This window comes from Drosophila suzukii, chromosome 3 (genome assembly GCF_043229965.1).
Source record: "Drosophila suzukii chromosome 3, CBGP_Dsuzu_IsoJpt1.0, whole genome shotgun sequence".
NCBI lineage: Eukaryota > Metazoa > Arthropoda > Insecta > Diptera > Drosophilidae > Drosophila > Drosophila suzukii.
The window spans coordinates 58,390,410-58,410,818 of NC_092082.1; the positions used below are offsets into that span (position 1 = coordinate 58,390,410).

The following is a 20,409-nucleotide window of genomic DNA, read 5'->3' on the forward strand; positions in this document are numbered from 1 at the left end:
GTGCCGAACTTAAGTGCTGGCACACTTAGTATCTTGAACTTTAAGTGCGCTATATTTAAAATTTTAATAAAATGTAACAAAATTATTTTGGATAATGGGAATATTTAACAATCAAATTAATTTTGTTTCATTGAACTATCTCTTAAAACTAAATTTTAAAAATTAAAAAACCAAAGTATGAGCACATATAAGTTAGCAACAGCAATATTTCCGCATATTTTTCTCCGAAAATATTGCATCATTGTCAAGCACAAAGTTGCAGCCCAAGTTCAGTAACATAAAGTTCAATAACATAAACACGAGCATCCGGTCAGCCGCAACTAAGTACGGAATACGAATTCTGCAGACCCTGCAGATTCTGCAACCAAGCAATTTTGTCAACGCTACCAACGCCGCTGCAGCGCCGCTGCCGCCGAAGCCAACGTCGCTGCCCCAACCCACAGCTTTAAATAGGGATCGCTATATAGAGTAGGGCAGTTCCGATTTGTATCTCGAATAAATAAGACATCTTAATCCAATTTTTGAAGTTTTAATTATTTGGAAATTAACTTATAGCTGCACAAAAGTTTTTGCACATTTGTGTTTTTAATAACTATTTCGTTAAAGCAACCGATTTGGTTGCTTTTTTTGTCAAATCCGCATTTTACCTATATTTTAAGTGGTATCATAAAATCGATTTAATACCTTAACTTACATTAAAAATGGTATTATATAAAAATAAATACCTTTATCTCTGCGAAAAATAATAATGTATTTTCAGAATCAGGTTCAGTTGTATCCTAACATTTTTGAATGGGTGCCCTGAAGACGTTTTAATCGTTGGGAGCCTTTTATGGCGTTCTAAAGGGCTTTAACCATGCAAAAATGCATGGCTCATAGGTCCGCACAAAGCTTTGAGTGGCCAGGGAGGCGAAAGGATCACATAACAGGATAGTGACAGATCTACTCAGATCTACTCAGCACTGATCTAAGTTTAGGGGAGGGAGGTCTTTGGCAAGGATATTTACCCAGAAGCCTTCCGATAGGCCATGTCAAGTGCTAAGTACAAGTTTTTTGCAATTAGAAAAAAAACAATTTATTTGTTTGTATAACTTACCGAACCTTTAGCCACTTGACATTATTATTATGTCTTATGAGTAGATAAAAAGGACCCAGAAGCCGTTTGGGATACTTAGATACCGTTTTTCGACCCATAAATGGTTATATTCTTGACCTTTATAATCAATTGGTTTGTCCTAGTTGCAAAAAACTTGTACTTAGCACGTGAAGGAAGGCTACTGGGTAAATATCCTTGCCAAAGACCTTTTTACCCAAAACTTAGATCAGTGCTGAGTAGATCTGAGGGCTGTCATTATCCCATTATGGGATCCTTTCGCCTCATGGCCACTCAAAGCTTTGTATCGTCCTATGAGCCATGCATTTTTGCATGGTTAGAGTCCCTAGAACCCCATAAAAGGCTCCCAACAACAAAAACAGGTTCATGGGCTCCCATTCACAAATATTTGTATACAACTGACCCTGATCTTGAAAAAAATTATTATTTTTCGCAGAGATAAGGGTATTTATTTTTTTATTTTTATATATAACCATTTTTAATGTAATTTAAGGTACTAAATCGATTTTATGATACTAATTTAGCATTACACCACTTAAGATATAGAGAGTGGCGTTCAACTCGAATCCTACCGATTCTCAAGTCACCACTCGGTATGCTAGTCGTAGAGGTCGTGCACTTCTAGCGATGCTCTGCGCTATGCTCGTCGGACTGGCGTGGGTTCTTTCTACTTCCACTATACCACAACATAAAACAAGAAAATAAGTGCACTATCTGAAACTATTAAGATGTACCTAAATTGTAATCGGCTGTACCCACTGCTTAGTTACGCCAACAGGAACAGATCTCCAATCGATCAAGGGTTAGGGAGACTTGGACGTTGTTTGCCCCCTATTCTTTACCCACCCTTCCATGGTAACCTTGACATCTACTAGATTACCCCTTATTTGACATCAGATCATATTCTAATAGCCCTCAAACATCATGTAGCTCCGGTGACGATCCATTTAAAAAAAAAATAAAATTTACACGATCATTTCTTGGCGTTATACAAAGAATTCATAGTTTCCATTTCTTTCATAAGTTTACGCGCGGTACGATCTAATAAACCCTTCAAAGGTCGTTTTAGATAATCTAAGCACAGGCTGGTGCCGTTTACTTATTGGCTATACTCCAAGATTTATATCCCTCATAAATTATATACATATATATATATATGGCAAATCATTGCAAATTCAAAAGCGGTACGTAATTCAAGTTAACTAGGTAAATTCTTATTTACATATTTACGCCAGAGGTGATAGCTATCGCGGGATTCGCATCGACAATAATTAAGGCTCAAACATTTTCATACAACATTCATTAAGGGTTTACTCACGATCGGTACTTTATAGGAAAATCCATCGAAGCGTTCGTTGGGTCCAATGAAGCTCTCGTTGATTCCTTGAGGGTGGATTAGAACATGATGTATATGTATATGTGTGATGTTTACAACATTAACTTTGATGCACTTCCCGTTTACATAAGAAGCTTTTACCTAATGGACGTATTTAAAACTATCGTTAGAAATGTCGTACAAGTACACTTATGCAAAAACTACTCAAATACAGCGAATAGAAAAAGGAAAACTAAGAACTACGCAAGGTTACCGCCGCTGAGCATACAGCAGCCGAATCGCATCTGGCAACGCCGTGCGGCCGATGTCTCCTGTTACTTAGGCCTCATGCTCTAGTCTCTGATGTGTAGGTCTTGGGTAGGTCTGCGTTGCTTAATTGCTCATGAAGGCGCCTTCGCTGCCGGTACGTAAGCCGAGATGCGGGCGCTGGATGGGTGATCCGACTTCCATGGTCAAGTCGAAGAAAATTCCCTTCTGACTGTTTATGAATACGCTCGCAGAAAATTGACGGCAACCGACCAGGGTCCTAAAAGCCACCCCCCGCTCTGCAATCGTTCGACGATATCAGCGCCAGCATACACTGAGTGGCAGGGACTTAGCGCCTGTTAAGAGATCGATTGCGGGGGGGTGGGTTCTGAAACAAAACCACTTCCGATATTATATGACCGGTCCTCGAGAAAAATTTTGACTGATATTCACCTCAGACTATGGTTTTGCACTATTCACTTTAGCTATTACTGTACAGGTTGCACCTTGTCGCACTTCTGTACCGTTGTCGGTCAGTTTTCACGTGGACTTGTTTCGAATTATATCTTGACTGTGGGTTTTGGCGCACGTCTGCTAACCTTAGCGGGAGAAACTCAAGTGCTCGAGCTGTGCACAGAAGTTGGCCTACGTGGCTGACTACGCTTCCAGGAATCTAAGTAGGGAGCGCAAAGACGGAAATTAACGGCGTTATGGCGTGATATTTTCCGTCGTCTCGTCGCTCACACTGATTTTCGCCAGATGTTCAGTCGCCGCGGCGCAGATCGTGCGAGCGAGATGGCAGACGTACAGTGCAGAGGGGTGGTCCAGCAAATTCGGGAATTATGCCGCTATTTACGTTGTTATACATGCGAGCGATGAACGACTTACAGCCAAAACTTTAACCCTTATGCGTGCGTGCATTGTACCCTACACCCTTTAGCTGAGTAACGGGTATCTGATAGTCGAGGTACTCGACTATAGCGTTCTTCCTTGTTTAATTTTAAAAATTTAGTTTTAAGAGATAATTCAATGAAGCAAGACTGATTTGATTGTTAAGTATTCCCATTATCCAAAATAATTTTGTTGAAGTTTATAACACATTTATAAAGGTAGAAAAGCGCACTTAAAGTTCAAGATACCAAGTGTGCCAACACTTAATTTCGGCACTATGTTTTTCCGTTCTCATTTTTTCACACACTCGTTTCTGCAAGTACAGTCATACATGGCTGCCGCTATAATTGCATTAAATATTACATGTAATAGTAACCTATAGTCAAATTTTACTTTTTTTTATGACAGAAAACTTTATATTCTAATAGAATAAAATCACTTTTTAGCGATAGAGGTATTTTTTAGTAGATCAAACTAAATTTCGAATACAGCAAAATTCACTTTCGTTCATCTGCTTAAGTGGCGGCTAGCACCAAACTGATTAAAACTTATGATAGGACAAAAGAAAGAAGTTCCGAATATATAATTCGAACGGAAAATAGTGCAAGAAAAATAATTGATAGGAAGAGGTTTAGCCTATATACCATTTTTCAAAAAAAAAATTATTGCAAGTGAGAAGCCATATATGGCAGTGTATGCGGTAGAAAGTTAAGGGCGAAAAAGTTCCCGCCGTGGGATTTTGATTTTAGAACCTTTGACTCAAAGTTGAGCTCAAGATGAGCGGAGATGATGACGTCCTGTCCCAACAGAAAGTCCTCCTGCAATAGATCGTTGTCTGCTATATACACTTTCGCTGTAATCGTCTTCCCATCGATATCCATATCCACAGTCATCGCTTCTGTGAGGATACGAACCTCCGCAAATGCCTCTAATCTTCATAGAGCATATGTGGCGCTTGGCGTTAATTTGCTCGGCAACTGATTGTCGGATGAGACTGGCTTGACTACCTGTGTCGATGAAGGCGCTGTAATCGTGCGAGTGTACGCAGATTTTCCTCGTGAAAAGTTTATCCTGATTTGCGGCTCCTAAACGCATGACATTGGTGGCTTGGCAACTTCCATTTGGCTCGTGGAACTTGTTGCATTTGGTACAGCGTGACTTTTTCTTCTCCTTTGGACACGAATTGGCAAAGTGTCCTTTTTCTCCGCAGTTATAGCATATAACGGATTCCTTTGTCCTTGGTGGTTTAACATCGCTGTCTGGTTTCTGCTCGAAGTTGCTGGCTTTCGGTGAATACTCTTTCTTGCTCGTATTTGGCCGACATCGATTAACGAAATACGATTCGGCTGCATCACGAAGCTGTTTCATTGTGGCGAAATGAATTGCTGCAATTGCTGTAGACCTGCGCGTACATATCTGATGATCGCTGCCTCGCTGAGCTTGTAGCGCACCCCAAGGGCTGACATCCTGAAACAGTACTCCTTTACCGTCTCCTTTGGTCGCCTGGTTGCATTGGCCATGTTGAAATGCACTTCTGCTTCGTCTGGATTATCGCCAAACTCGTCCTTTATAGCTTCGGCGAAGTTTTTCCACGTAGTGTGTAGAATGGGTGATGAATCAAGCCACATCTTGGCTGGACCTTTAAGCTTTGAATAAATGGCGAGTAACAGGAACTTCTCGTCCCACTCTTAGGCATCAACCACTTTGTTGACACGATCGATAAACTGATTGACTGAAATGGCGTTGTCGTCGTTGGGATCAAATTCTGGCAAGGTGTTGGCAATTTCCTTGACTGAAGCTTGCCTCACGTTGCTAGTAGCCTGTACAGGAATGCTCTCGTTGTTGACCTCGTTGATATCCAAATCGATTATTTGGTGCTGTTGCTGATTTCCTGCATGTGCTGGTGCTGCGTTTCCCATTTGAACGGTAACTAATTGAGCGAACATGTCCTTTAGTTCCTTCATCTCGTTTTGCAATTGTGAAATTGCCGCTGACTGTGCTGACATCGCTTCTTCTTGCTGCATGTTGATACCGACTGCTGCTGGCAGTTCTACGTCCTCCGATTGTTCAAACTGTATTAGTCTTTGAACCAATTCGGCTCTGGTGCCCGAAACTGACACGTTTCTAGATCTCAGCAGGAATCTTAACACGTCGCCTTTAAGATCTGCTATCTTCGGCATTTTAATGTTGTTTTAGCGACTAGGCTGGCAGTTCTCTTTGCGAGCGAGACAACTATATGTACCTCACAAAGTTCTGCATCTGCTTTCTCCCTTGACCAATACACACAAACTCCTTGTATGCATGTATGTGCTCCGGCTTCTAGAAAATTCTGACTTGCATCGACTTGAAAAATTCACCAATACTCACAACCGCTTTGTGTGTATGTGCTTTGGCTTCTCTTGAGACTTCTGCGGCCACAGGCTCACTAAGAATCCTGATCTAACTGATGTGCTTGACTCCACGGGTTCACTAAGATTCCCGATCTGCTTTCCTTGAATCCGCCTGCCACGTAGAACTGGAACACATCCGTAATTTGCAATTTAAGCTGTCACATAGACCTGGGAACACATCCCATTGCAAACTTTCCACGCCGACGATTCTTGCTGCTTTCTTAGAGTTCTTGGCACAACTCCTCCGCTTCACACATATCCAACCACACTGATCCCACTTCTGAACTGAGAAGGGTAGCTTTTCGAGTGGTGTAGGTTTTATTTAGGATAGTTGTGTTGGATATAAGGTTACATATAGAAATTATAACTATAAGTGTTCTGGGCACGTTCTGCTCTGGAGTCTATCTCTGTCTCGACTACCTTACATTTTCAGAGTCTGGTAACATTATAAAAAGGGACTTATTCTACGGTAATATCGAAGGTTTGGTATATACTATATTAGGCGCTGTTCACACATGTATGACTGTACTTGCAGTAACGAGTGTGTGAAAAAATGAGAGCGGAAAAACATAGTGCCGAAATTAAGTGTTGGCACACTTGGTATCTTGAACTTTAAGTGCGCTTTTTTACCTTTATAAATGTGTTATAAACTTCAACAAAATTATTTTGGATAATGGGAATAATATATAAAATAATGGGAATCAAATCAGTCTTGCTTCATTGAATTATCTCTGTAAACTAAATTTTTAAAATTAAACAAGGAAGAACGCTATAGTCGAGTACCTCGACTATCAGATACCCGTTACTCAGCTAAAGGGTGTAGGGTACAATGCACGCACGCATAAGGGTTAAAGTTTTGGCTGTAAGTCGTTCATCGCTCGCATGTATAACAACGTAAATAGCGGCATAATTCCCGAATTTGCTGGACCACCCCTCTGCACTGTACGTCTGCCATCTCGCTCGCACGATCTGCGCCGCGGCGACTGAACATCTGGCGAAAATCAGTGTGAGCGACGAGACGACGGAAAATATCACGCCATATCGCCGTTAATTTCCGTCTTTGCGCTCCCTACTTAGATTCCTGGAAGCGTAGTCAGCCACGTAGGCCAACTTCTGTGCACAGCTCGAGCACTTGAGTTTCTCCCGCTAAGGTTAGCAGACGTGCGCCAAAACCCACAGTCAAGATATAATTCGAAACAAGTCCACGTGAAAACTGACCGACAACGGTACAGAAGTGCGACAAGGTGCAACCTGTACAGTAATAGCTAAAGTGAATAGTGCAAAACCATAGTCTGAGGTGAATATCAGTCAAAATTTTTCTCGAGGACCGGTCATATAATATCGGAAGTGGTTTTGTTTCAGAACCCACCCCCCCGCAATCGATCTCTTAACAGGCGCTAAGTCCCTGCCACTCAGTGTATGCTGGCGCTGATATCGTCGAACGATTGCAGAGCGGGGGGTGGCTTTTAGGACCCTGGTCGGTTGCCGTCAATTTTCTGCGAGCGTATTCATAAACAGTCAGAAGGGAATTTTCTTCGACTTGACCATGGAAGTCGGATCACCCATCCAGCGCCCGCATCTCGGCTTACGTACCGGCAGCGAAGGCGCCTTCATGAGCAATTAAGCAACGCAGACCTACCCAAGACCTACACATCAGAGACTAGAGCATGAGGCCTAAGTAACAGGAGACATCGGCCGCACGGCGTTGCCAGATGCGATTCGGCTGCTGTATGCTCAGCGGCGGTAACCTTGCGTAGTTCTTAGTTTTCCTTTTTCTTTTCGCTGTATTTGAGTAGTTTTTGCATAAGTGTACTTGTACGACATTTCTAACGATAGTTTTAAATACGTCCATTAGGTAAAAGCTTCTTATGTAAACGGGAAGTGCATCAAAGTTAATGTTGTAAACATCACACATATACATATACATCATGTTCTAATCCACCCTCAAGGAATCAACGAGAGCTTCATTGGACCCAACGAACGCTTCGATGGATTTTCCTATAAAGTACCGATCGTGAGTAAACCCTTAATGAATGTTGTATGAAAATGTTTGAGCCTTAATTATTGTCGATGCGAATCCCGCGATAGCTATCACCTCTGGCGTAAATATGTAAATAAGAATTTACCTAGTTAACTTGAATTACGTACCGCTTTTGAATTTGCAATGATTTGCCATATATATATATATGTATATAATTTATGAGGGATATAAATCTTGGAGTATAGCCAATAAGTAAACGGCACCAGCCTGTGCTTAGATTATCTAAAACGACCTTTGAAGGGTTTATTAGATCGTACCGCGCGTAAACTTATGAAAGAAATGGAAACTATGAATTCTTTGTATAACGCCAAGAAATGATCGTGTAAATTTTATTTTTTTTTTAAATGGATCGTCACCGGAGCTACATTATGTTTGAGGGCTATTAGAATATGATCTGATGTCAGATAGGGGGTAATCTAGTAGATGTCAAGGTTACCATGGAAGGGTGGGTAAAGAATAGGGGGCAAACAACGTCCAAGTCTCCCTAACCCTTGATCGATTGGAGATCTGTTCCTGTTGGCGTAACTAAGCAGTGGGTACAGCCGATTACAACAATTTAGGTACATCTTAATAGTTTCAGATAGTGCACTTATTTTCTTGTTTTATGTTGTGGTATAGCGGAAGTAGAAAGAAACCACGCCAGTCCGACGAGCATAGCGCAGAGCATCGCTAGAAGTGCACGACTTCTACGACTAGCATACCGAGTGGTGACTTGAGAATCGGTAGGATTCGAGTTGAGCGCTACAAGGGACCAAAGGAAAATGGAGATATGCAAGCAGCAAAGCGAGATTAAAATGCGCCACCTATATATACTGTTCGTACCCAAAGGTACTCAACATGACCACACCCAACAAATCAAGCAGTAGCCAAGTTGGGAACAGTACCACGCGCTCAGTAGCACCCACTGCATATGAGAATGACTGATCAGCATATTATATGTCTCACTAACTCACCGTCTCACCGACTCAACGGCACACTGACCCCCCAATGCAGTCAGCACATTTTGCAGTGTCAGCCAACTACGCAAAGTCAACTACGCAAACTGCTACCATAATCATAATTCCCTGACCTACTTTAGAATATAGCCTACTTCACTAATCATTACACTAAACTTCCGGGTTCCAAGTAGTATATAAACATGTACCAAATGAAGAATAAATCAGTTATTAACACACCTCTTAACTCCGCGGTTCTACTTCCTACATCTGGGAATAGGGCTCGTAATACACTATCTCAACTAACAGCTAACCACGTTAGCTCACCCTCAGCGCAGCTCTAGCATGGTCCGGCATCGTAGTAACCATCGTTACCATTGCCGCGACGCGATCGTCCTGCCATCATAGCATCCCCGTGCCAGCGACAAGTGCTCATTACCCCCTTGTCCCGCGGTGTGACCCGGAAGTGTCTACTTCGGTTAGGCACAAACATTGGTGACCCCGACGTGATCCTTTAACAACAAAGGATCACACTCAAGCAACCCCCTTCCCACTAAAGGACTCACAGCTTTATCCAGCTTCACAGGATACGCTTCCTCTTCCAGCGTCACAGGAACTTCAGCTTAATCCAGCTTCACAGGATACGCTTCTTCTTTCAGCGTCACAGGAACTTCAGCTTAATCCAGCTTCACAGGATACGCTTCGTCTTCCAGCGTCACAGGAACTTCAGCTTAATCCAGCTTCACAGGATACGCATCGTCTTCCAGCGTCACAGGAACTTCAGCTCCATCCAGCTTCACAGGATACGCTTCGTCTTCCAGCGTCACAGGAACTTCAGCTTCATCCAGCTTCACAGGATTCGCTTCTTCTTCCAGCGTCACAGGAACTTCAGCTTCATCCAGCTTCACAGGATACGCTTCTTCTTCCAGCGTCACAGGAACTTCAGCTTCATCCAGCTTCACAGGATACTCAGCTGCATCCAGCTTCACAAGATTCTTTGTTTCCAAGACACACAATATGTCTACTTCATTCATTGAGGAAACAAGTCACACAAGAATCGATTTACACAATCGATTACTAGACACCCAAAACGAGCTGCAAGGGAAAATCCAACAGCTCATTAAGAATTATGGCAAGGATTCTGCCGACCGACGCCACCGAGACGGCTATTATTCTGGTAAGCTAAATCAGTTAAACGATCTCTGGCGGCAGTTTTGCGACCTAGATGAAGAAGTCCAGCAAGCGGCACTACCCACTGGAAGTGAGTACTCTTCACGACTAGTAGCACTTAAAGAGCTGGTCGAAAAATATCAGAATATCTTTCTGGACAACATGCCGACTGGAAGCGGGCTTCCGAAGGCCCCCAGACGAACTTCGGCCAACATCAAGCTCACAACAAAAGATCAAGTCAAAGGAGATTCCGCAATTGACACGGTGATCCGACAGTTGCAGAGAAGATGCAACGAATTGGAGTCATCATTAACATTAGCCTCGAACGCCCCAACTGTCACCCCAGCCTTACAAAGGCACCTGGATCTCCATTGGGCGTTACTGAGGCAAGCCCACGACGAATTGGATAGCACACCAGGGGCCGCAGCTCTGGCAGAAGCAGAGCTAGCCCAATTCCACACATTATACGAGGAATACGAAATGAACCTGCTACGAGAAAACGACGCGCCAATGAGCCTAAACTTGGCACTTCCGCCAATTAGCATTCCGGAGTTCAACGGCGAGTATCTAGACTGGCCACGGTTCCATGATCTCTTTGTGGAATTGGTACATAACAAACCATATTCGGCCAGTCAAAAACTACATATTCTACAGAGTTCGCTTCGTGGTGAAGCGAGGAACGTCTTGACAGACACAGCCTTCTCACAGGGTGGCTATGACGACACCTGGTTGCGGTTGAAGGCCAGGTACCAGAACGGCAAAATACTAGTATTCGCCGCCATAGCAAAAATTATTGACCATACGCCTATAGACGGTTCCTCGCGCCAACTAAGGGCCTTACATGACACTATAAAAAACTCAATGAGTACTCTTCAAAACCTCGATATCAGCACAAAATCCTGGGATCCAATCTTGTGTTTTCTTATCAGAAGAAAACTAGACCAGCAGTCTCTAGCTGCTCTAGAAAATTCAGCGGATGCACCAACGGAAATTCCAACGTTAAGGAGTGTACTAACGTTTATTGAACGGCGCGCTTGCATGCTGGAGACGATAAGCGCTCAACCTACAGCAACACTACGCCATCAGTCAGTTTACAACGAAGAGAGCTGTAAGATTTGTCACCTAGGACCACATAATCTTAGAGCATGTAGCCGTTTCCAGGAAATGGACCCCAAAACACGGCGCCAAGCCATTATTCAAATAGGAGCATGCACAAATTGTTTGTCTACAGCTCATATGGTTGAAAACTGTGGATCACCGACCAATTGTCGAGTCTGCCAGCAACGGCATCATTCACTGTTACACAAAGGACCGACTAGCAATCCAGTGGCCGGCGCAGTAACCATTGCAGGCTACGACAACGTAGGAGGATATACTCTGCTCGCGACTGCCAAGGTCTCATTACAAGGGCCAAACGGTCAATTACAAACATGTCGCGCTGTAATAGATGGTGGATCACAGGTGAATCTTATCTCAAGGAGAATGGCAGATCTGCTATCTCTTAAGGAAAGGTCACCGATTGAAATATCTGGAATCGGAGGAAAGATATCTACAGCAATTAGATCAACACTAAAGCTCTCATCATGTACATCAGGGTTTGAAAAACTATTAGAGGTATTTATTATTCCCACAGTCATTACAGACCAACCGTCAGTACCGATTACAACCGATCTTAATATTCCCGAGGGACTGCCGTTAGCAGATCCGGACTTTCGGCAACCTGGACCCATTGACCTAACCCTAGGGTCTGAGGTGTATTCTCGTGTTATAACCGGTGAACTTCTTGAACTAGGACCTAATAAACCTTTGGCACAAGGCACTAGGCTTGGTTATGTAATCACAGGTTATCTCAATAAGGAAACCTCATCTGATACGGAAATCAACCCTATTCTGGTAGAAGGCAGAGGTGATTTTGCAGGACCGAACGCTGCTTATGAGCCAACAAAAGATAAAAATCCGATGAATATAGAACCGACTTCTCATCAATTTAAAACCTACAAGAAGGCTGACTTTGGTTCAACATTTCTAAACCTAACCAAGAAATATCTTAGTTTTGTTGCAGAATGTCCACATACCATAGACGTGCCAAATGATCAAGATCTACGAGAGCACAATTTCAGTCCCCACGATAATGTCAATTTTATCGCAAAGGGGAGTGTTAAGCAGCATCAAGAAGATGTGAAGGACCTGAATCACAAACAGGAACCGCAGTTGAAGGAAAGATCCACCTTGGTCAATGATTTGTTAGGTGCTTCCTATACAATTCGGTCAAGGGCTGACCGACATCACGACTTAATTGAGGGTACCCATCAATGGGGGGGAGAATGTTCGTACCCAAAGGTACTCAACATGACCACACCCAACAAATCAAGCAGAAGCCAATTTGGGAACAGTACCAGGCACTCAGTAGCACCCACTGCATATGAGAATGGCTGGTCAGCATATTATATGTCTCACTAACTCACCGTCTCACCGACTCAACGGCACACTGACCCCCCAATGCAGTCAGCACATTTTGCAGTGTCAGCCAACTACGCAAAGTCAACTACGCAAACTGCTACCATAATCATAATTCCCTGACCTACTTTAGAATATAGCCTACTTCACTAATCATTACACTAAACTTCCGGGTTCCAAGTAGTATATAAACATGTACCAAATGAAGAATAAATCAGTTATCAACACACCTCTTAACTCCGCGGTTCTACTTCCTACATCTGGGAATAGGGCTCGTAATACACTATCTCAACTAACAGCTAACCACGTCAGCTCACCCTCAGCGCAGCTCTAGCATGGTCCGGCATCGTAGTAACCATCGTTACCATTGCCGCGACGCGATCGTCCTGCCATCATAGCATCCCCGTGCCAGCGACAAGTGCTCATTACCCCCTTGTCCCGCGGTGTGACCCGGAAGTGTCTACTTCGGTTAGGCACAAACATATACTTTATGGGGTCGCAAACGCTTTCTTCTGCCTGTTACATACTTTCCGACGAATCTAGTATACCCTTTTACTCTACGAGTAACGGGAATAAAAACAAAAGTATGAGCAGAAATAGCTGCACAAAAGTCTTGGCACACTTGTGTTTTTAATAACTATTTCGTTAAAACTTAACCGATTTGGTTGCTTTTTTTTTGCCAAATCCGCTTTCTCTCTATATCTTAAGTGGTGTAATGCTAAATTAGTATCATAAAATCGATTTAGTACCTTAAATTACATTAAAAATGGTTATATATAAAAATAAAAAAATAAATACCTTTATCTCTGCGAAAAATAATAATTTTTTTCAGGATCAGGGTCAGTTGTATACTAATATTTGTGAATGGGAGCCCATGAACCTGTTTTTGTTGTTGGGAGCCTTTTATGGGGTTCTAGGGACTCTAACCATGCAAAAATGCATGGCTCATAGGACGATACAAAGCTTTGAGTGGCCATGAGGCGAAAGGATCCCATAATGGGATAATGACAGCCCTCAGATCTACTCAGCACTGATCTAAGTTTTGGGTAAAAAGGTCTTTGGCAAGGATATTTACCCAGTAGCCTTCCTTCACGTGCTAAGTACAAGTTTTTTGCAACTAGGACAAACCAATTGATTATAAAGGTCAAGAATATAACCATTTATGGGTCGAAAAACGGTATCTAAGTATCCCAAACGGCTTCTGGGTCCTTTTTATCTACTCATAAGACATAATAATAATGTCAAGTGGCTAAAGGTTCGGTAAGTTATACAAACAAATAAATTGTTTTTTTTCTAATTGCAAAAAACTTGTACTTAGCACTTGACATGGCCTATCGGAAGGCTTCTGGGTAAATATCCTTGCCAAAGACCTCCCTACCCTAAACTTAGATCAGTGCTGAGTAGATCTGAGTAGATCTGTCACTATCCTGTTATGTGATCCTTTCGCCTCCCTGGCCACTCAAAGCTTTGTGCGGACCTATGAGCCATGCATTTTTGCATGGTTAAAGCCCTTTAGAACGCCATAAAAGGCTCCCAACGATTAAAACGTCTTCAGGGCACCCATTCAAAAATGTTAGGATACAACTGAACCTGATTCTGAAAATACATTATTATTTTTCGCAGAGATAAAGGTATTTATTTTTATATAATACCATTTTTAATGTAAGTTAAGGTATTAAATCGATTTTATGATACCACTTAAAATATAGGTAAAATGCGGATTTGACAAAAAAAGCAACCAAATCGGTTGCTTTAACGAAATAGTTATTAAAACCACAAATGTGCAAAAACTTTTGTGCAGCTATAAGTTAATTTCCAAATAATTAAAACTTCAAAAATTGGATTAAGATGTCTTATTTATTCGAGATACAAATCGGAACTGCCCTACTCTATATAGCGATCCCTATTTAAAGCTGTGGGTTGGGGCAGCGACGTTGGCTTCGGCGGCAGCGGCGCTGCAGCGGCGTTGGTAGCGTTGACAAAATTGCTTGGTTGCAGAATCTGCAGGGTCTGCAGAATTCGTATTCCGTACTTAGTTGCGGCTGACCGGATGCTCGTGTTTATGTTATTGAACTTGGGCTGCAACTTTGTGCTTGACAATGATGCAATATTTTCGGAGAAAAATATGCGGAAATATTGCTGTTGCTAACTTATATGTGCTCATACTTTGGTTTTTTAATTTTTAAAATTTAGTTTTAAGAGATAGTTCAATGAAACAAAATTAATTTGATTGTTAAATATTCCCATTATCCAAAATAATTTTGTTACATTTTATTAAAATTTTAAATATAGCGCACTTAAAGTTCAAGATACTAAGTGTGCCAGCACTTAAGTTCGGCACTGTGATCGGTTTTTCTCGGTTTTAGTTATATGTCTTCTCACCTTTTTGTTCTCCGTTTCATGACGGAAGCGATGTCGATTTAAGTATTCCGACCTAAAATCAATCTCGGTTTTGCTGTTGTTGACGAGGAAGACGTAGCAAAAAATGAGAGCGAAGTTATCGAAATAAGCGGCGTCGAACTGTGCGATGTGTTTAATGGGTGACAATGAAGACGACCAAAAATTGGAGGACCTTTTCCAGGAATTCAACCTTATAAAAGCCCTTCCTTATTTACGGCGTAAGTAAAATAATTATCTTTGATTTATATTGCAGCACATTTTTCTTCAGAAAACGAAATCGGCAATGAGTTGTAATATCTGTATTTAATTTATACATACAAGGTGAGTTCCAAAGTAAACAGGACTTTTAAAAAAAAGACAGAACAAATAGTTTTTTCGCAAAATCAATTTATTTTATTCACGGTCCAAAAGCATGTCGAACGAGTGTTTTAGCTCGTTGCCCGGTATGTTCGCCAGTATGCCGGTGCAAGACTTTTGAATGGCCTTTACGCTTTCCTTTCATCGGCAAATGCATTTTTCCGAAAAGGTAGAAGTCGCACGGTGCAGTAGCAGGTGCATATGGGGAGTGGTTGATGGTTAAAATGTGATTTTTGGTCAAATAGTCGGACACAAGCGTCGATCGATGAGACGGCGCATTATCGTGCAACAAACGCCAACTTCCATCTTCGCGATATTCGGTCCGAACACGTCAAGTACGGCGCACCAAACGTTTCAAACTCCAAGATATATTACCGCATTAACGTTTTGGCCGGGTGGAACAAATTCTTTGTGGACAATACCCTTGGAATCATAAAAACAAATCAGCATTGTCTTCACTTTTGACTTCTCCTGGCGCGCTTTTTTGGGATTCGGCTTGTCCGGCGCCTTCCATTCAGCGCTCTGGCGTTTCGTTTCGGGATCATATTGAAAACACCACGTTTCGTCACCAGTCACAATCTTGTTAAGGAAGTTCGGGTCTTTTTTTGCCTCTTTAATGATGTCCTTCGAATGTTGAATTCTTAGCAATTTTTGGACGTCAGTCAATTTGTGCGGAACAAACCGTGCACACACCTTTTGTAGGCCCAAATGTGCGGTCAAAATGCGATAAATCGATGTTTTGGAGATGTTCAGTTCTATTTCCATGAATTTTAATGATGATTTCGGCTGATTTTTTATGAATTCATGCACAGTTTCGATGGAATTTTCGGTGATCACGGATTTTGGTTGGCCCACATGTTCATCGTCATTTGTGTCCTCACGACCACTTTGAAAACGTTGAAACCACTCGTGCACTCTGCTACGGGATAGGCAATCATCGCCATAAGCTTGTTTCATTAATTGAAACGTTTCGGTAAAAGTTTTACCAATTTTAAAACATCATTTAATGTTGGCTCTTTGTTCGAAGCTCATTTTCGCACCGATGACAAAAACATATTGACCCTTAAAACGCAATAACCTCACTTCCAATAGATGAAATGTCATGAAATTTTTACTGGAAGTCGATAAACGATAGCAGATTCTAACGCATCATTTGACATATAGATGGCGAAACTAGAGGGCGCTAGATTAAAAAAGTCCTGTTTGCTTTGGAACTCACCTTGTATATTCACAAATATAAACGTAACGTAACGTAAACAAATAATTACCCTTTAGTTCTGCAGTAGGGACACGGTGACATGGCTTAAGGCAAAACGCTTTTTTGCTTTTTTTTGTGGCTAAAACGCTGTGCCGCTGTTGACGTCAGCAGAGAAGTCGGCGCAGCGTAGAAGACTGCCTACAAAAACGATCGTGCAACAAAAAAAAGCAGGTATTCGGAGGTTCTCTCTCTTTCTTTGTCTTATAATCTCTGTCATAAAAAAAAGTAAAATTTGACTATAGGTTACTATTACATGTAATATTTAATGCAATTATAGCGGCAGCCATGTGAGAAGGGTAGCTTTTCGAGTGGTGTATGTTTTATTTAGGATAGTTGTGTTGGATATAAGGTTACATATAGAAATTATAACTATAAGTGTTCTGCGCACGTTCTGCTCTGGAGTCTATCTCTGTCTCGACTACCTTACATTTTCAGAGTCTAATAACATTATAAAAAGGGACTTATTCTACGGTAATATCGAAGGTTTGGTATATACTATATTAGGCGCTGTTCACATTCGGCCTCTCCTGACAAATCTCTGCGTCCTCGCAGGATTCATGGGGTGGATCATCTTCAAAGTCGTCATCTTCATCGGGCTCCTCCGGTGGCAGCTCACACCAGCGCTTCATCTTGTCGGACGAATACACCGACTTGTAGTGTCTCTGCTTTCGTTGTGCGTGAGGGATATCTTCTACAAGATATCTGTCGTTCGGCAGGACCTTGGTGATTATAAAAGGTCCTTTGTAGTGCGGCTCCAATTTGCCTGATGTGCCCGTGCTGAATGGCTCATTCTCGACCAGCACAAGGTCTCCAAGGCTGTAAACAGTTGGCTTCGCATGTTTGGCATCGTAGCGTTTCTTGGCGGCAGCTCGGTGATCGTTGACAGTTCTCGTAGCATCTGCTCTAAGTTGATCCAATTCCGCATCGGTTAGCATCTTTTGGTCTTGGCTTTGAATAATGTTGGTTATCGCGTTCTTTAGGATATCTCGAGGTTCATACGCATACAGGAGCTGAAAGGGAGAGCATTTAGTAGTACTATTTACCATGGTATTAATGCTCCACTGGATTGATCGGATATTGTCATCCCAACGCTTATCGATGTCAATGGAAGGTAACAACATTGACAAAATGATGCGATTTGTGCGCTCTGCGTGACCATTGGCTCTGGGTGTTCTTACAGCATTTAAAATGTGCTTCACATTGTTTGACTTGCAGTACTTCTCGAAATCTTTTGATGTAAATGCTGTACCACGATCTGTTACAATTCGATCTGGCATTCCCAGGTAGCTGGTTACATCTTGCAGGACATCAAGGACGTGTTTAGTGGCTGTACTTTTCACCGCTCGTACAATGGTGAATTTGGTGAATGCATCGACTATTACCAAAATATGCTCGTTTCTCTTGGAACTCTTTGGAAATGGCCCCAGGTGGTCCATGTGTATCGTGGAAAAGGGAATCGGCTTGATGTCATCGTAGTGGTACTGACCTTCCTGACGTCGACCTGGTGTTTTATAAAACGCACAGCCCACACAGGATTTTATGTTGCTTTTGACATAGTTTCGCATTCGGGGAAACCAAAATAAGTTTAGAATTCGTGCCATAGTCTTATCCGTGCTTATATGTAATCCGTGCTTATATGACATTCATGTAAAATGTGGAATCTCAACTGCCTCGGCACAACCCATAGCAAATTGTTACCATGTTTTCGAAACAAGCGATCTTGCTCGATCACATACTCGTCGGTCTCAGATTTCTTTTCCAATTTCATGTCGGAGACAATTTTCTGTACTTTCTCGTCCTGTAGCTGTATAGAAAATAGCCAATCCTCTTCGTCGATTATCGTTTTTGCTATTTTCAGACTTGGGGTATCCATCTCTCGAGCGTCTTCGAACGGAGCTCGACTGAGTGCGTCTACGTGTTTCATCTGTGTTCCTGCTCTGTGAACGATGTCTATGTCGAATTCTTGAATGCGTAACCACCATCTTGCAATCCGGGGTATCAGTTCTCGTTTCTCCATCGACGTCTTTAGGGCATTGCAGTCGGTGATAACCTTTATCTTTTTGCCATAAATGTAGTATTTGAATCGCTCCAGCGATTCCACGACGGCTAGAGCCTCAAGTTCGTAGCTGTGGTAATTTTTCTCTGGCTTAGAAGTAGCTCGGCTATAATAAGCGATTGGTTTCAGCTGGTCCTCCTCACGTTGTAGCAAAACTCCGGCTAAACCAACGGCGCTGGCATCGGTATGTTCTGCGTCTAGACGATAGCTGGTGACAACTGGATTTGACATTAGACATTTTTTTAATTCGTCGAAGGCTTCTTCTTGTGGCGCTTTCCACGAAAACGGCTGATCCTTGCGCAATAGGATTCTTAATGGCGCTGAAATGGTGGCATATCCAGCAACGAATTTGCGGAAATAACCAGTGAGACCCAAAAACTTTCTCACATCGGTAACATTGGCTGGTTTCGGGAACATTCTGATGGCGTTCGTCTTAATTTCTCCAGGACTGATTCCTTCTGCGTGTATCTGGTGACCAAGGAATGTTATTGACTGCTTATATAACTCACATTTGTCCAGGTTTAGCGTTAATCCGCACTCCTTTAAAACATTTAGGATCCTCTCAAGCTTCTCGTACATCTCATCATATGTTTGACTGCCAATTAGGATGTCGTCCATGTAGTGTATCATGTCGCTTTCTGCACTCTCTTTTGTAACTCTGCCATGAGACTATTGAAAACCGCGTTCTTCAATCCGAACGGAAGTCGCTTAAATTCGAATAATCCATCTGTGGTGATGAATGCAGTAAACTTTCGGCTCTCTGGGGCTATCTCTATCTGATAGTATCCACTGTTGAGGTCTAGGGATGAGAAGTACTTAAATCTTTTCGCCTGCTGCAGACGTTCTTCGATGTTCGGCACTGGAAAATTCTCCTTCTTGATCAGCTTGTTTAGGCGGCGGTAATCGACGCACATTCGATCGCTACCATTCGGCTTCTTGATGAGCACCACCGGGCTGGCGTACTCTGATGTGGACAACGTGATGATGTCCTGCTTTAGCAGCTCGTCGACCATGCTGCTTACGATTTCTTTCCTTGGCTCGGATACTCGGTATGGGGCTTGTGCTACTACCTGATTGCTTTCGACGATGATGTCTGCTTTGACCACGCTTGTCTTTCCTATGCCTTCCAATCCTGTCGAGAAAACATCGGCGAAGTTCTCCAGTAAGCTGCGCATCTGCTTACTTTCTTTGTCGTTCTGAAAATTTTCTAGCAGCTTCCCGATATTGGTGCTTAACAACAAACAACCCCTGAAATATGTTTTTATTCAAGTTTTTCCAATTGGGAAAGACTCTTCTAGATGTCTTCTACAAGCAAATGTAAAGTCACCTCGGAGTAACTTCCAGAAGTGACTACGGTGACACTTTTAGAAGTTACGTCGGCGATATCGCAATCGGATCGCGGAAGTGACTCCCGTCGGGAAGAAATGTGCCACTTCGGCGGCACTTCTAAGAGTGACTTCGGCGACACTTCCAGAAGTGACTTCGGCGATATCGCATTCGGATCGCGGAAGTGACTTCCGTCGGGAATAAATGTGCCACTTCGGCGGCACATCGCCCAGTAGCTCAGTGAGAAAGCATAGAATTCACGGGTTCGTATTGGGTTTTATTGCGGGTATATTATTACAAGTGTCTTAGTCGCTTGGTTGGCCTTGACTCGTTGCTTGTGACCCTCGGTGCTTCCGACGGCCCTGATTGACTCGACGACCTCTCGCCTTGACGACTCGGTGCTCCAGTCCTGTAGCTCCCTGAAGATACTCG

At 42.6% G+C, this 20,409-nt stretch overlaps 2 long non-coding RNA genes across 5 annotated transcripts in view; one reads left to right on the plus strand and one right to left on the minus strand.

The window, feature by feature from the left end:
- Positions 1 to 2,306: 2,306 nt before the first annotated feature.
- LOC136117678 (uncharacterized) lies at positions 2,307 to 4,552 on the minus strand. 3 transcript variants are annotated; one of them, XR_011604090.1, is made up of 3 exons: positions 3,441 to 4,513; positions 3,150 to 3,369; positions 2,307 to 3,084 (listed from the first exon to the last, which is right to left on the minus strand). It is a non-coding gene; the product is annotated as an uncharacterized lncRNA (long non-coding RNA). The 3 variants fall into 3 exon arrangements; XR_010655242.2 differs by having other exon boundaries at positions 2,307 to 2,591; positions 2,704 to 3,084; positions 3,150 to 4,335; XR_011604089.1 differs by having other exon boundaries at positions 3,150 to 4,552.
- A 2,453-nt stretch (positions 4,553 to 7,005) lies between these two features.
- LOC118879682 (uncharacterized) overlaps positions 7,006 to 20,409 on the plus strand; it is a 32,487-nt gene continuing 19,083 nt past the window's right edge. Inside the window, exons 1-3 of one of the 2 annotated variants that reach the window (XR_011604088.1) lie at positions 7,006 to 7,274; positions 7,340 to 7,720; positions 7,833 to 7,991. This is a non-coding gene — a long non-coding RNA (uncharacterized lncRNA). Of the gene's footprint in view, positions 7,275 to 7,339; positions 7,992 to 20,409 lie in introns of both variants that reach the window. The other variant, XR_010655241.2, reaches the window with a different exon arrangement.